Raw genomic sequence first — 14,702 nt, forward strand, 5'->3', positions numbered from 1 at the left:
TATAAAATGAGATGCCTCAAAAGTTGTTGATTAACAACCATTGTGGATTTTGGGGAAGGGAAGAAATTGGTTATTTCAGACAGTATGTGAAGGAAAAGACTGACTGAGTTATGCAATGGCATTCTAAAGACAAGTTACCATGACCTTTGATGTCCCAAAATATAGTTATATGACATATTTTTATAGGACAAGACAATCTTCAAGATCATTGTTGCATCTTCTGTATAAAAACTCAAATGAACAAAGGCAATTGTTTACAATGAATGTCAGTTGTTTTGTTTTCCCTTTCAGATTAAAGGATATAATAACTAATGATTGGTATTAATAATTAATAAGAAAATCTCTTGTATTATCTCCATGCTTTGCAAGTTTTATTGGTTATGTAGCCTATCTTGAAAAACATGGAGATAATACTAGGCTACATAACCAATAAAACTTATTGCCATTTTTTTATTCTTTTATGCTTTTAAACAATCATTTGAACTTTTCAAAATGAATTTATCTTCATATTTTTACACCATCCATTTGAGTACCAAAGAATGATTAAGAAACAAACAAATAGATAAACAATAAAGCTTCCCACTTAGGCAGCAGTAAAATCACGGTTGCATTGCTTCAGTAGATATCTCCTTGACTAATAAAATTCTCATCACTTATTTCTGACTGGTTGGGGAAAGCCTTCATTCTGCAGGTACAGAGTCTGGAGGCTTGTCTTTGGGAAATTATTCTGTGAACAGCCAGGAGTGTGACTGGTGGCCTGATACAAGTAGTTCTTCTAGAAGGCACTTTGATGTTTCCTCTGCTGAAGTGCTTGAGCCCAGGTAGGCAAGCCCTAGTCCATGGGACTAGAGGACACATTGAGCAGCTAGAGGCAAGTGGGATCCATGCTGGGGGTGAGAGGATTCTGTGGCCAAGTAAAGCAACACAGGCCATCTCAGCGAGATTAGGAGATGAATGGAATATTCCCTTTCATGGAAAAAAGTTAGGCTCTTCAGGTGAGCCTGGTTTTGGCAGATAATGTATGATTAAATTTCTAATCATGTCTGTTTCATGTGAGTCTTTTAACTTGGTAAAGAGTGAACATACTACTCTGTTGGCAACATGTATGTTTGTTTCTGCCAAGCAGAAAACTAAGATCAGCTTAAGGATAAATCTTAAATTGGCACTGGTCACATGTGACACTTCTAGAAAACAAAGATTGGGATTAAAGGAAAAGTTTTTCATGTGTGTGTATGTGTGTTTCCTGGACTTTTTTGAACAATAGATCTCAGAGCCAAAAGCAATGATTACCAGTTGGTAGTTCAGTTTTCAAAGGGTGCTGCTTATTTGGCTTGTTTAATACCATGTTTTAAATATTCTTAAAGGTATATGTATTTCTTGGCTGATGTAGCCAGCATGTCACCTTTTAGGTAAACATCATGATCAAGATGGCATTAGCTTTATTGAAAGGAGGTCTCAATGAATCAATGGATTAACTGTATGTGTATATAGTTTGATTTATACAAAGGAATCATACACATTTGGATTTCCTACAATATAACGGTTAAAATTGTACTTTCAGTAAAACACTGGGAATTAACCACAGGTTTAATTCTTATAGATGGTCAAAAAAATTGACCATAGCTATATGTCAGAGAATGGATAGCATAGGAGAGAATGCTCATTTAATTGTGCAAAATCATTTGATGTCACCTGCAAATTAAAGTTTTACTAAAATTAAACCAGATTCCTAAGAAAGTCTATAAGAACTTAGGTCTAAGGTGTGAGGGTATGGTATGATATTCCAGGCTATTCCCCTTCTCAAATGGAATGAAGAAGGTTGAGAAATGGAGCTGGAATTATTCATTATCCAAAAAAAACCTTGCATCATTGTGAAGTATTTCATACAACTTCACTTGAAGCAATGAAGATAAAACTAGAAGTTGGCTTTGGGATACATTTTAAGTCGTCTAAGAGGAAGTTTCAATTTACTTCAATCTATAAACATAATAAAAGCCTTGAAACATCCATTCAGGAGCATACATTGTAGAGAATATAGAAAACATAGAAGGTGGATCATTTTCACTTATCTGATTTTACTCTGTCCATAGAAAACAAATAGCATCTTAATAAGTATTCTTCCAAAAATTTATCTGCTTAGAGAAAACCTACGTACATATAACAAATATGAGATAAGACTAGTTTTTTAAATTTGTTTTTAGGAAGTTTTTTAACTTCTTTTTTAAATTCAGTGGTAGACATTGAATACCTTTCCATATCAATGAAGATTTATTTTATTCTCTAAATTTAGTGGTTTCTTTGCATTTGCATTGGACAGGGATACCAACATTACTGAATTACTCTTTGGAGGGAGTGGTATTCAGGTTGTTCCTAGTTTTGCAATGATAACATTGTAAAGGAAATTCTCTTAGGATATACTATATATATCTCCTATTTCCTTAGGATATACTATATAATTACTTTCAGATCAAGGGATGTGAATATGCGATAACATCCATATAGCATGACATCACTTGGATGCCTCTCCACTTATTCAGGGCAAAGGCCTGAAAAGGGACCTGAAGAACACAAAGGTGAATCATGGACAAAGAAAGGAAAGTTTTTGGGCTACTTTGAAAGCCACATGAAATGGAGAACATCATGTTCTCCTCAGTGCAAAAACCAAATAGTGTGCATTTGTGTGTGTATTTGTTATCTATTACTGAAAAACAAAGTGCCGCAAATTTAGCTTAAACAACACACATTTATTATGTCACAGTCTGTAGTTCAGGAATTAGGACACAGCTTAGCTGAATCCTTTGCTTCAGGGTCAGCCACAGGCTGCAATCAAGAAGTTGGCTAGGGTAGGACTTCATCTGAAGGCTCAACTGGGGAAGGAGTCACTCCCAAACACAGTTATGTGGTTGTTAGTTTGCAGGATTCAGTTCCTTTGGATTAGTGGACTAAGGGACTTGAGTTCCTACGTGGCTGTTAGTCTTAGTTCCCGCAGGCCTCAGTTCTTTGCCACTTAAGCCTCTCCAACTTGGCATCTTGCTTAATCAAAGCCAGTAAGGAAGAGAGTTGGCTTGCAAGATGGAAGTTACAATCTTATGTGATCACAGAAGTGGTATCTCATCCCTTTTGTTGTAATCTTTTTGGCTAGAAGTCAGTCACAGGCCCACACTGAAGGGAAGGGGATCACCCAAGAGTGTGAACAGCAGGAGGCAGGAATTTTTGGGGGGTATAGACTACCTGCCACACTGAGTCTGGTTAGAGGTGTATAATAACCTGAGATATGCTGGTAAGGTGTATGTGCATGGGAAAGTTATTTCTGGACACTATATAGACAACATTTTTTTCAGCTGTGCAAAATTGTGGAAAAAATAGTTTGATTTTTTTTAATAACCCTCATTTAATTTTCTTAGTTATAAAATTGATCTGATTTATATATTTTATAATTACCAAAAAAATTTAAATAATTTGTTAGATGTGAAAAACAAGAATCACCATACTTCCTCTTGTGGCTTTTATTATTTAATATGTAATTAAATTTAAAGTATCTGAATTGGTAGACAGCCTGTGTGTATAAACTTTAACCAACCACATTATTTCTATTTTTTCTTTTTTTTTGAGGCAGAGTCTCACTCTGTCACCCAGGCTAGAGTGCAGTGGCATCACCATAGCTCACAGCAACCTCCAACTCCTGGGCTCAAGCGATCCTCCTGCCTCAGCCTCTCAAGTAGCTGGGGCTATAGGTGTGCACCACCACACCCAGATAATTTTTCCTATTTTTAATAGAGATGAGGTCTTGCTTTTGCTCAAGCTGGTCTTGAACTTCTGACCTCAAGAGATCTTCCCACCTAAGTCTTCCAGAATGCTAGCATTACAGGCTATTTCTATCCTTTTAGAAAACAAAAAACATTTACTAAAATGTGGTTCTTATTGTATTTCAACTTCATTTTGCCTCATAATATGGGTCTGAGTGATAGTAATTATGGGATATAAATGTTCTAATATTGATGAACATTTATTGTACTTATTGGCAAAATATCTCTGTTATCTCTTTCAAGAACACATTTAAAATGCATGCACACAAACATGCAATCACTAGAAAGGACTGATGACAGAAGACATCAAGTGATACTTTTTCTGATGACTGTCAATGTCCAATTTTTCTAATATCTGTATAATATTTTCCTTATCTCACCAGTGACTTTGAGTTCACACAGCTGTAAGTCCATCTGTACAAGGCCATAATCCTTGGTTGGATGGCCGATGAGCCCAGGGCTGTACACCTTCCTCCAAATTGGCCTTTAATTGATACAATCAGCAGCTTACATTATGGGTTCCAGTGATGGACATGTGTTCCTCTCTTCTGGCCAATAAGAGTTCTTCCCATTTCTCTTTCCTTTTCTTTCTTTGTAAGAAGATAAGAAAAATGGGTGATAAATTAATGACTTTTAAAAAGGGCCATCCAGAAACTGAAGCATTTGTGAATAAAAAGGAACTTAATGATAAAGCACAGGCTGTCCAGCTTCCTTCTCATTAAAGAAGAAAGTATTTATATACCTAGTAAAGCTTTAAAAATAACTAAGCAGCCAGCAGTACCGACTGAGAGTTGGAGAATAATGAATCTGCAAATCATTATTGATTAAGCTGTGAATTCAAGATTGCTTCTTAACCTAAGAAAATTTCTTGACCCACACTTTTTTTTTCTTTTATTTTGTCAAATGAATTCCATTCAATTAGTAGTTATTGAATACTTATCTAACTGATGGTGCTCTAGGAAGGTGAAAAATACTCAGGTTCCATCTTTGGGCTGCTTGTCAGGGGACACAGTTTCCCTAAGCAACTCAAGGTACTCTCCCAACCCCTGCCACACTTTTTTCTCAAGGCAGAAGTCTAGGTCATTCACTTACAGAACCATTTGTTCTATGGCATGTGCATTTACAGGATGTTTGGGCCTGTAGCAGAAGGACTGCTCAGCTCTCAAGGGGAGTGGCAGTATAATTTCCAGACCCAATTGCAGATCAGTCAGATAGAACAGTGACAGAAGCCAGGAGTCTCCATTCATAAAGCATCTAAGATAGCAGGGGGTCCAGGCACACAAGCAGCCCCTAGCACCTCCAGGACACAGGCCCTGGGAGAACCAAGTGGTAGAAGACTTCCATCTTGCCTCAGGGCCTCATGGAGAAGATACCTAGAGCTGGAACATTAAGGTTTGAATTCTGATGTTACCACTTGCTCACCAACTCTACATCTCATTTTAAATCTGTGTCTTCATCCATTACAGTGAAGACTGGGAATAATATTTCACATGAGTGTTGAGAAGATTAAATGAGGTAACAATTGATAAAAAGCAAATTGCATGCAAATCCTACTTTGTTCTCATGACAAATGCAGCTCAGTAAATGTATGATGAATGAATGAAATTCAAGTCAGAGACAAGTTTTATTTCTGAGTTAGCAATAGCCCTCTCTTCAAAATGACTTAAAATGGGAAACCCATAGTAAAAAAATGAAAAGCCTGGATTCCGCTCATACTTTGGGGGGGGGGAGATGGAATGTGAGCCACCTGCCTGTCACACCTACAGGTCTCAGGATCCAAAATTCTAGAAAATGACTACTTACTTTAACTATCCAATGACTTATTTTCCCCAGTAGTATACCGGGGTTGGAGGGTGAGGAAACTGAGATAATGAGTCCACATTAATTAGTAGATTAATTTTTTAAATCTATTTAGTAAAATTCAACTGCTAGGAAAAATGCTTTGACTATAAGATCAAAATCATTAGTAACAATTGCATTCCTTGAATTAACATTATACATATTACTTTCCTTGAAAGTTATATTTATATCGAAGAGAATCCAATATTTTTGTGCACACTTGCTGTATGTCTGACATTTTGCAAAATGTATGTTTTCATTGTTTTGGCTACAATTAATTGAGGGGCTTATAAATAACCTAGGTACTGGGTTATTTAGGGACCATATTATTTTATGTTCCCAGCAACGTTCTAAGTTGGTACCATTCTCACTTGATAGGTGACAATAAACTTGGACTTAGGAAGATAAGGGGCCTTTCCCAAAATCATACAGTAAGCATACACAGGATCTGCCAAACTTCAGGCCTTTGTTCTTTACCACCAGTGTATTGAGATAACATAGGCTTTGATACGCTATCTCAGAATCTCCATACTGGCCTACAGTTCAGGAACAGTTATTCTCATATAATATACAAATAAGGAAACAGAAGCAAAGTAATATTGCTGGTAAATACCAAAAATCTGACCTCCAAAATCTTGCCCCTTCCATGACACGTCTCATGGAAGTAAAATATTAATAAAATTCTGTTTAAAATATTGGCTTTGATAAGTCTCCATATTATATTAGGTCTTTGACCATGATCCAAGGACTTCTATTTATGTATTATGTATGCTTTCTCCCCTTCAAATTCTTTGCCTTACCAGTGTTTCCAGATGACTCTTTTAGCACATCCCAGTCAAAAATCACAGCAGCCTTTACCTGTTTCTCTTCTAAATAGTGCTTGTAGTTTCAGTGATTTACTCTCACCCCAACACATGCCCACCTGAATGCCCCGGAATTGAATTGGGCTCTTCCACCTCTGGCTCCTTGAAGGCTACGACCACAGCTCACAGGTCTTCACAGCCTGCTGCCTAGAAAATCATAGGAACATGATATAGACCATATAGGCCAAAAAGACAAACATACATTATGAATACAGTTGATTTCACTTGAAAAACACTTCTTAAATAATCTTTCTCTGTTTTGATTCAATTTTGGTAAGAATGGAGTTTTTTAAATACACATATGCCTTTCAAAAAATGTATTTACACTTTGAATAAAAGGAAATTTTAAAAAGAAACATTTCCTTTAGCCTGGGATGGCCAACTATGCCATTCTAATTTACCTAAGATACGGGCTTAGAGTTCAGATTTTTCTAGGAATCTTTTTTATTTTTTAAATTTCTTATAAAATATTGTGAAATCAACAATATTCAAACCTTTTCAAACAGCAAATTATATGGCCAATACTATAAAATGTCCTAAAATATAATAAAAACAAAAATTTGAATCAAGTTTTTTATATTAATTTGTTTACAAACAATAAATATTTTGTCTTGTTACTTACAGAAAATGATTAACAATCTTCAAAAAGTAAAGTCTGACCATAATTGTAAAATATATCTTCCAGGATAAAATTTTGACCAAATAGCAACTTTAGCATACAGCTTTGGTAAAAGTTTACGGTGAATTTTGTGTTCATTGACTATTATGGGGGGAAGGGATAATTGAGTACAATTTAATCAAAAATTCAGTTTTCTGTGAAATCGAAAGTGATTCTAAACTGTGTAACTGTTGAGCTCCAGAGCTATTCCTCTCATGACAGTACAATCACTTTTTAAAACATCAAAAAGATCAGTTGCCAAGAAAAACTATCCAATGAGGAATTTAGTTAATGTGGTAGATTTTTCCCCCCTTCCTTCCATCTGAATATTTAACATAAAAGTCCTGCTCTGTTTTTCAGCTGGAATCACAGCAGTTTCTGTTTCTAACCTGAGAAGAATGTGGTTGGGACTGAAAAGCCCCCAGTCCTATTGTTAGACTCCCAGGCACTGATCCTTGCTTTTAACATCATAATGAAGGATGCTCTTTAGTGGATTATCTTGAGAAGGGATTAACTCCTTCAAGTCTTCTTAGGGGGCAAGGTGTTTTGAGCCCTAAATACACACCAATTGCCTGCTTAACTTTTCATCTTATTTTGAAAACTGCCCAGCTGGAATTCAAATTCTTTTCCATAGAGCTGAATTTTATTAGTAGCAAAGTTGGAGTTGGGGGCAGCAGATGCTAAATATAAGCCCTGTTCTTTTAATCTCGTGGGGCCAAATGTTTCAGATATTTCACTGAGACAGGCACATCAGGGTAAGACTCAATCTAAACTCTGCTGTAAACTCTGCAAGGGTTTAAATCCTCGCCCCGTCTCCCAGGCCCATGACTTAAGCTCCTCTGGAAGACCATACTTTTACTAGGACTCCACCACCTTTAAACTGCACTTGTCTATATGGCCCTTGTACCATGACTTTTAACATTATTATCGACATTGTTTTAAGTCACACTCAAAGTAGAATTCAAATGCCTAGTAAACACACACAGACTTCAAAAGAGGACTAATTGCTCTATAATTTATAATCAAGTGGTTTCCTTAGCCTCTGCTTCTTTATTTTAATAAGCATTTATTTCTGTCTGCCTATTACATTAATACCGAAATCTTGCATTTGTTTCATGTTCACCTTCCCCTTCTCTAACCTCACGTCTGTTGTTAACTACCTATTGTATTATCATATGATTTGCCAGAAAACTAGATAGCTCTAAATTGGTCCTTTCCCCTCCTTTGCTGTTAACTCAAACTTTTCTTAATAGATTACAACTTTTCTTTTGTTCAACCAAAAGAATATTTTTACCACTGAAAATGCTCAGTTTAAAGGTGTTTACTAAATGTATGAAATTACTTTTAGACACATACACAAAAAACTTTTTCTTAGAACTTTATCTTTTAGGCTGATTTTCTTTTTACTTAAATAGCAACACACATCATCTGCGGTCCTTTTATAACAAGGTATAAATTAATTAGAAAATTCTGTGCTAAATGTGAGCAGTTTTAAATCTAAAGAAACAAAAAACTAAATATGTATACAACAAAAACTACAATGAAAAGGATCTTAAGTAAAAGAAGTTTCATAATTTTTTGCAAACCGGGAGTGTCTAGGTACACTTTCCTTGTGAAGAAAGTGAAATGAACTCTTACTCTTTTTATATATATCTCCATATATAATAACTGTATTCTAGAGGCAATGCTTTAATTGTAAATAATCCTCCACATTCTTTCAGTGTAAACTCTTTAAGGAGTCATGAATTTTATTTATACTCTCTCTCTCTTTGAGAGTCTTTTGTTTATTTGCTGTTTCGTTCTTTGTGAAATAACACTCCCAGAGGAAAATCCCCCTCTCTGCTTAAGGAATTAGGCCAGAGACAAAAGCAGGGAATTCTTTAAGCCTTGTTTTGTGCTAAGAGAAATGTTTGACATTTCTGTGGAGAGGTGTTTAGTTTGGATTCATTAGGTCTTAGGGACTCTTTTCTCTTTTCTGGCCTTTCAGTTTCTGTCACTGTTTTTTTCTGTGTTTGGTAGACTGAAGAGAATTTACCAGGGTGTAATTAGGTTTCCTACATTGGAATAGCAAAAATCCAGTTGTTTTAAATGGGTAGACCAAGTATTCCCCACGCTCAGCTCAGCGGGCCCAAACCTGAATCTCAATTTCTGATACCCATCCTGGTAGAACGTTCAGCAGCGGAAGCAAGGAAGAAAAAGGCTTTCAAGGAAGTTTATTCCCCAGTTGAAATAAATACCTCTTGCATGCATCTTTAAACAAAGTGACTTGACAACTGCTCCCACAGTTCTACCCAAAAGGCTAACACATTTGGCTTTTTCTGTGCTTCCTCCAGGAGCATTAAATAAATTTAGTTTTAACATAATATTGCACTACTAAAGGAAATTTTAAAATGTATTTATTTTACAAAACTTTGGCCTCTATTTCTTCCCCAGATCCTTTAAAGGATGTGTATTGCCTGGCTTGGGAATGGCACATTCTTGACAGGATATCCAAGCCAGATCATTTGCCTTCCGCTACACAACAGAGATACTTTGCTAGATTATTAGTTTCACTGCCTGAATTAGTAGAAGCTCAAATATTTGATAATTCTCCAAATTCTAAGGCCAGAAATAAAGCTCGATCATAGTTTTCCTTTTCTTCTTTATGGACTAAACCATGATGATTTGCTCTCTACTTTTACTAACTGCCAGTGGCAAAGCACAGGAGTAGAAGGGCAACCCTTGAAGGTGCCACTCAAGAACAACTCAGAGGTTAGCGAGCATTACCCACACTGTCTGTCCCGGCTCCTTTCCAACTAAATCCCAATTGATGTTCCAAAGCTTGGCAGCCTCAGCCCCACAGCCTCCGACTTTGAGCTTAAAAAACATGCCTTCTGGCAACTGCTGGGAGGTATGTTCTCCATTCATGCCACAGCTTGGAGCATGGGGAAGTTAACAGGCATGCAGAAGAGAGCCACAGTCAAGCCCTCTCGGTGACATCCTTTGGGACCCAACCTTTCTTTGGCTGGCGGACAACAACCCTTTGACAGATCTGGCTGTGAAAGTGTTAACCAAAAAAAAGACAGAAACATTGAAGAAAGACCTAATTAATACCCACAACTAAGTGGGGAGAAGCCAGATAATAACATTTTCAACTAATGGTTTGCATTATTGTGCCTCCTCAACCCTCCCTTCTTCCCCCCAAAAACCTGATTTGCCCTTATGGAAATTGTGGAGAAACTATCACATTGTCGATCTGGCCCCATCCACAAAGATGTACATAGAGTGCTATTCCCCTTCCTCCTACTAACTCCAGAAAAACTTCCACCACATGCCCTAATGGATCTATTTTCACTGGATGTTAAACTCTGCTATGTTTGTTAAAATTAATTCTAAACTGAATATTATTCAAAACAGACTACTGTCCCCTCTTCCTTTTTTAACCCCATGGATTGTAAGTAGTAGTTCAAGTCCTATGTGGATCTAGAAGTGTATGTCAAAAACCATTTTGCAGCTCCACATAACATAGAGGTCTTTGAGAAGAAATCTAAAGGTAAGCAAAAGTAATGGTTGAAATCTCTGATTTCTTAATATAGTAAAAGATAAATCCAACACACTTTGTTCCCTGAAGATTAAGTAGGAAGGGATAATAAGATAAACTTGTGAAAAGGTATGCATACCAAGAAATGTAAGTAATTATTAAGGGCATCAGAGGAAAGGTTAATAATTTAAGTGTGAACCATAGGTTGAAATATTAAAGGTTTCCCTTTTCTAAAAGAAAGAACATAATGGTCTCTGGGGCAGGGGTGGGGGGGAGGCGGAAGGGGAGCAGAAGGAAAAGGAAAATGCATGAAATATAACACATTCAGGCATATACATGACACCCAGCCAAATGCCTTCCTTTGAATTGAGTACTGAAAAACTTATAAGAAAGGGGATGTGCAATAATGGAAAATGCCCCCTGTTCCTGACATAAGGACAGTATATTACTGATTGGGTCTCCTTGGGTAAAACCCATCATTTTCCATAATGAGCCCATGTGTTGGGGAACCTTTCTTATCTTCATCCCCTGCACTGGTCCTAATAGGAGAGGCAGGAAAGGGAGACATGGAAGGAGTTTTGACCTCCTCTGTTTGAGAGAGCAAGGAAAAACCAACACAAATGTCATTTTCCTTAAAAGAATGCTATTTGGGGCAATAACACAGAAGAATAAACTTTTGAGAGGAAAACTCAATTTGGTGTTTCATTATACAGAATAAATTTGGGTTAACTAGATGGATTTAAATAATCACATTTGTCATTTTCTCTTCTGTTAAAAATTCCAAGGTAGTAGAAAGAATCTCTTCTTGAGTACCCAGAGAAACAGAGTTCGCTTAAAATATGCATTGTCATAATAATAATTCAGTGGCAAGTACATTGGGTTGTTTACCACTGGAATGCCACTAAACAGAATATTTAATATTTATGTATATATAAAATATATAGTTATATGTAAAATATATTGTTTTATACATAAGAATGTAACGATGATGGAATTTGCTTTGCAAGTACACATCTATTCATACCATATAAAATCAGTTACTATAAGTCCCAGAGGACTTTTTCCCTGAATCTGCCAAATATTATGTGTTCTAATGTGCAAAGAAAGCCATGGAGAACAGTTTCCATCTTAACCCCTGAGCGCTCGACCCCAGCACCTCAATGTGAAGATTCAGGGTCTCCATTAATTGCAATTATTTAGAAATAAATGTGTTTCTATGTTTTGAATCTTTGTGTAAATACACTTTTTATATTCTAACCAAAAAAAAGCTACTATCCTTGCATAGTATCCCTGTTATTTGTTCATTACTGTGCAGATTATAACTTTAAATAAACATGATCTTAAACTTCATAATAAAGACAACTAGCCTTCATCAGCCATTATAAAAAGTAACATATTTTGTGATTAAATGTGGGTTTGTAGTTCTGAGACACTCTAAAAATGAACGTTTCTTTTCAGCCGTAGCTTTTATTTTTCTCACAGTGACCAAATCATGCCCCATCCTCCCTCACTTACTTGCAGATAAGGCAGAATGACTTGAGACATTAAAGATGTGATTAGGTCCCATATATTCGGCTGGTTCCCAACTCTTCTTTTCTCTGTGTGAGGTCTATGATGCTCAGGTCCATATTATGAGGAAATGTGATTGATTTCCAAAGGGAGTGATTGAAGCAAAAAGAAATGCATTTTTGAGATGCTATTTTGTTGAATCATTTTTAGAAATAGGCAAACATTCTCAGAAAATTACTTTAAGTACATTATGTTTTTTTTATAGAATAAATTTTATTTACACCTTTCAACATTTTGTGTTGTACCATTTAACAGGATAGCAGGAAAGCTAATGGTACCTCTTTAACAAGTGCAAACACTGCTATTTCTCACAAGAAGAGCACATTATCCATCCAATTTTGAAAAGACTTTTTAAAATTTTTCTCACAGATTTGGATTAAACATAAAAAGCAATGGTTTTGCTTACAGGCACTAATGAGAAGTCTTGGTATGGTATTAACCAAACAACACCCCAATATAAGACAATTTTCCATATTTTATGTGGATTTTAAAAGTTCCTTTGCAGTATTGTTTCAAATGTGATTATCTCGCCTCCTTTTTCTTATTGTTACAAAATAAAGACTTTTTTCCCGTAGGTTGCCTGTCACTTTTGAAATGGAAAACATGATGAATTATGGCACATTTGCCTTGCTATGCTTTATCAAGCTCATTAGAGATGATGCATGATCTGAACTTTACAGAAGGAAAAAAAACACATGGATACCCTCTTGCTTATCTTCTCTGTTTACTTCTGAAATCGTTCTGGTTTACTTGTTGCACAAACTGACCACCTATCAAGGAAAAAAAAAAAAAAGGTCTTGTCTATAAATTGCATGGCTTTCCTCTAGAACAGCCCTAAACTTGAGCTGTAAATTCTCAAACAGTGATAATATCTTCCAACTTTTAGCTCACAATGCTTCATTTTATTTTTTCATTGTCACGCTGTGCAAACAACCAACCTTATGTGTATATATAGATATGATGGGAAAGATTATTTTTAATTTTAATTTTCCAATGAGATAGCCTTATAAGAAAAGCCTTCAGTGAGAAAAACAGTTTTATAAAATCAACTTTCATCCATAAATTTAAAAAAATCTTATTCTGCTTTAGAATAATAGTGGTTTACTGAATATTCATTTTTAAAGAAAATTTTAAGACTGAGTTTAACAGATTCATGCCAAATAAGTTTTTAAAAAGTCTTTAAAATACAAAATTTATCACAGAGATAAAAAGGCATGTCTTCTTACCTCTCTCGTCAGTACTTTGAAAAATGTGATTTGCACTGCAACCTAAACAGATTCACCATAATGAAGGTCATCAGATAAAAAATGTTTCTCCGAGTTTAATTCAATACTTATCAGCTAGAACAATTCTTCCCTAATCCTTCAGATGTTAACCACTATCAAGAAGTAAAATGCAAACGAATATTATCTTTAAACATTAAATACAGAATTGGAAAAAGCTTTTGGCCTCGAAATAAGAAAGGTGACTACAGTAACAGCAAATATACATATTACCTGAATTTCTCTTTCATTAATAAATCTTTCATTTCTGGCACTTGTGAGTGATGAGTTTCCTTGGTAATAGAACTCTGGGGCATTTTTGTTTAAAAGACAATCAAATTCCAAAACCGTGGAGAATTGTGCTTCAGCTCCTTAACATATTGCCTAAAAGAGCCTTCTAGGTGGTCCACGGGTCAATCTCTACTTACGAGAATGTTTTCCAAATGGTATACATACTTTTGCTTCTGTGATTAATCAGTTCACACATGAAATTAATGTTTTATGTGGAAGTGGTGCTTTGCAGCTTCATATTGGGTTATCTTATTCTCTTCCTTCTTTCACCTAAGAAATGTTTCATGTCAGGTACTCTGCTGGGTTCTAGAGTACTGAGGTTTGACTTGTGTTCTTTATAGATGATCAACAAAGAAAGTTTATGAAGTAGACAGAGTAAGTGTAATAAACCAACCACATTGAACAGATGTAGAAACTAAGATGCCAAAATTCAGTTCCTGGCCAAAGAGGGAATATGCGGAAGAGTGGTTGGTATTTGCACGTGCCCACACACGTGGTGTTTGTTCACGTGTGTGCAGAATTCTGCTCTTCTTATTTCCATCCTAGGTTTTGTCCACTACTGCTCACATTCAAAATCAATGCTGTGCTTCACACCTCACTTTAATGCCATGTTGGAAGCATGTTAGTTTGTGAACTAAAAAAGGCTAAGAGAAAAGTTATTTTTAATAATGTTTTTCTCTTTAATGTGTGCCTATTTGGTTGTCTACGGAATTCCATGAATATGTTATTTTTTGCATAATTTTATAAACATTTTGACTCAAAGACTAGAATGGCATTTACATAGTAGCAACCCTATCCATTCTAAAAAAGCAGGTTAAGTAGACTGTTATAACTACATCCTACTCCCCACATAAAATAACTTCTTTATTACCTACTAAATAATAATTATAAGTA

The 14,702-nt window shown here is 35.8% G+C and overlaps 1 long non-coding RNA gene across 9 annotated transcripts in view; it reads right to left on the reverse strand.

The window, feature by feature from the left end:
• LOC123644955 overlaps positions 1–14,702 on the reverse strand; it is a 31,744-nt gene that overhangs the window by 5,178 nt on the left and 11,864 nt on the right. For 5 of the 9 annotated variants that reach the window (XR_006737323.1, XR_006737322.1, XR_006737318.1 and 2 more), the window contains 3 exons: positions 12,202–13,025; positions 6,568–6,655; positions 3,838–4,396 (listed from right to left, as the gene is read on the reverse strand). This is a non-coding gene — a long non-coding RNA (uncharacterized LOC123644955). Of the gene's footprint in view, positions 1–3,837; positions 4,397–6,567; positions 6,656–12,201; positions 13,026–13,481; positions 13,524–14,702 lie in introns of those variants that run through there. The other 4 variants (XR_006737319.1, XR_006737317.1, XR_006737321.1 and 1 more) reach the window with 2 other exon arrangements.

This window comes from Lemur catta, chromosome 9, assembly GCF_020740605.2.
Source record: "Lemur catta isolate mLemCat1 chromosome 9, mLemCat1.pri, whole genome shotgun sequence".
NCBI lineage: Eukaryota > Metazoa > Chordata > Mammalia > Primates > Lemuridae > Lemur > Lemur catta.